The following is a 3,355-nucleotide window of genomic DNA, read 5'->3' as shown; positions in this document are numbered from 1 at the left end:
ACTACTCTACACTGACTGGCCAAAACAACGCCCGCCTCTTTCTCATAAAGGATTATCATTGGATGCTACTTTGCTAAATGGATCCTCTGAGAAGTATGATTGGCTGCTGTTTATGTCATTGCGGTTTCTATTTTATTTCTTGCTTTTCTTTTTATGAATGTTAACAGTTTATTTACAGTTTGGCCGGTTTGTGCCTATTAACTATTTTTTATGCTATTTCAGAATAAATTAATAAATAAATATATGTTTTCTGACACTTTATGAGTGTCTTTACACAACTAACATAAGCTTGTTGTAACGCAAGTGTTTACTAAACTCAAAATTACGCATTTCTAAAACAAAATGGGTAGTATACACATAGGAGCTAGTAGGTACTAAATATGAAATAATAATGCTAATAATATTTCAAACCCATATACGATCGGCAGAATGATAAGTTAAGTTTAGTGCTTTAGATACGAATGTATGACAAGTACATTCAGATTACCTGTGACAAGAATAAGGATAACCAATGGACCAGTTAAAATAAGTACTAGCCTCGTCCAGGGTCTCAACACAGTGGCATTGAAACGCCATGCCAACAAGTTTTGGCAGTGTAATTGCAGAGAGACCTAAAATATTGTGGCGGCTCTGGGTTGGGTGTGTGGCTGCCTGTAGGCATGTTTCTGTTCTTTTGTGTGTGGGGCCTTATGTGTTTTGTTGTGCTGTGTTGCTCCAGCCTACGTAGCTGGTACCTCCCCGTAACCTAGGGTATGGGGAGGGGCCATGCAGATGGGTGCTGTTTAGGGCACTCACCGTAAAGTAAGTAAGTAGTGAGTTTAGTCACTTGGTTCTGTGGGTAGCCTATTTGTTAGGTTGGTTTAGCTCTCCTAGTCTTGTTAAAGACTGTAAGTGAGTGCAAGCCTGTAAAATAAAAGAGCTAATGAGCATTCATCATGAGTCTCACGGGTCTTCCTTCCTCTTCCATGCCACAATATAGTATAAAAGTCACTTGTGCAGGCTTTTGGTGTAGGCTCCACAATGATTTGGGGCACAAGCATAAGTTGGACTATGTTCCTGAAACCCTAGAAACACAATGTACAATAACTGTAACTAAATATGCGGTGTACACAATCCAACAACATTCAGTTTTAAAAGTAACAACAGGTTTCCACCCAATGAGATATTGAACTGCTCTTTATGATTTGCATTGTGACCATCAAACCTTTGCTAAATCCACAAAACACACAGTATTACACAGCTTATTTTCATATTACGTTATTATATATATACAGGCTGTGTGGGTTCCATATCCAGAACAGCAGTATCCACTCTTATAACATGCTGGTATGGATTTGTTCTATGAAACAGGTGATAAATCAGTCAAACTGCTGATGTTTTAAATGGCTGCGGAGACGGCCTCCTGCACCAGTGAGAGTTACAGCTTGCCCGCTTAACACAGCCCAGGGTCCCTCGCATAGCAGCCAGGTCACTCATTAGAGCGAGTGCTTGAAGGATTAGAGGGTGTCGAGCTCACTCGGGCCTCACCGAAGCTTTATGTGGCCTCGTGGGATGCTCCGTGCCTGCTCTCCCAGCTAAACAGGAAACACAAGGTTTGGAGGCTGAATAAAGAGATGGAGGGGGTGAAGAAAAGAAGCCCTTCAAGCTCTTGAATCAAAACGTTTGTAACAGTTCAGAGGGGGTTGTGCCACATACCCCCTCTGAACTGAGGCTGAGGATGTTACATGAGGATTTGAGAAGCAGAAAGAGTCTCAGCTGTGGAGTCTGAAACTCAGATGTAGACGTATCTATGCTTCATGTGGCACCCAGGCGGCTCTTTAAAAGATACTGATTTGGAAAAAAGAGATAACAGCTGTTATTAATGAGAGCGTCTGTCAGCACAATCAAAGACTTCCAGTTAATCCTTACCATACTCATTCCTTTGGTATGTGTTCTGCAGCTGCTATTAGATTATTTCTCATTAGTGATGTATGTGCCCCAACTTCTGCTTTATTTTCAATAAGGCAAGTGTGCAACGCCTAATTTTCCCCCAGTCTGTTTTTTTTGCAGTGTCATTTTAATTTATAAATAAATGTATCCATATGTTTTTAATATTTCTGCTGTCTTAAAGTATTACACAATAGAGTACTACAGTTTCCTGCATAATGTTTGGTATAAAGATATGTTTTTCCCTGATTTAAATCCATTGGATGGAATATAATTTACAACAAAGAAAGCACCTGTTAAGAGCATTAATCACAAAAGTACTTACAGGCAAAGGAAGACCTTCATTACAAAAGGAAGGATAATCTTAAAAAAGCTCCAGTTATCTTTCTGACAGATTTAAAACAGACAGCTTGGGAAAGACAAATGTTTGCCTGCATCTTCCGCTTTATACTCAATGAGTCATTCAGTTTTTTGCAGTGCCATTTTAATTTATAAATAAATGTATCCATATGTTTTGAATATTTGGGGTTCTTGTGCCGTCATATAACGATACACAGTGGAATACTACAGTGCCCTGCATTATGTTTGGAACAAAAACTCGTTTTTTTCCTGATTCAAGTCAAGCCACTCATACATGATTTAAACAAACATTAATCATATTAATCATTTTCACCATGTTGAAATAACATGACTTTTTGTTGCTGAAATGCCTAGCAGGCTGGCCTAAAAGAAGCAATTCCACTTACTGAGTGAGACCCTAAGGCTGAATGAAACCAATAGAAGCAAAATTGTGTGGAATATAACTAACAAGAAGGAATGCACCTGTTAGGGCTTTCATCACAAAAGGACAAGTAGGCAAAGAAAGATCTTCATTGCTGACAAAAAGAGAATCTTCAGAAATCTTAAACAAAATCTCCAGTTAAAAAAAATGTGTAGAATAGGGCTGCAAGATATTGGAAAAAAATAAATAAAGTTCTTTTTTCGGCAATATATATCGCAATATTAAACAATGCAGGGCCCATGATGTCACCAGCCCCGCCCCCACCCGTGCGCTGTCTCACGTTTGGATTGATCAAGAGCTGAGTCAGGTCTAAGCAATCAAACCCCGAGGAAAACAGTGAAACAACAGTAATTGACCATTTAATCAGGCATTTAAATGGATTTTTAAAAGATAAATAAAACTGTTTTATGGAATTAAAAGTGTGAATTCTGCTGTAACTGGAAATATCTGTAAAACTGTGCTGAACTGAGGAGCACAGCTTTTGACACATGCGTTTACAAGCACGTGAAGCAAGGTAACCGCATGTTAACCGAGGTAACCTCCATTCCATCCACATGGCTGGACACCTGCCATGTGGTTACCTTGTGTTTACTCCTGCCCCCCCTCGCATTCCTCTCCCCCTTACACTTCTCAGGCAGCAGCAGACTG

The sequence above is a fragment of the Astyanax mexicanus genome, chromosome 10, assembly GCF_023375975.1.
Source record: "Astyanax mexicanus isolate ESR-SI-001 chromosome 10, AstMex3_surface, whole genome shotgun sequence".
NCBI lineage: Eukaryota > Metazoa > Chordata > Actinopteri > Characiformes > Acestrorhamphidae > Astyanax > Astyanax mexicanus.
This window is presented reverse-complemented; position numbering follows the sequence as displayed.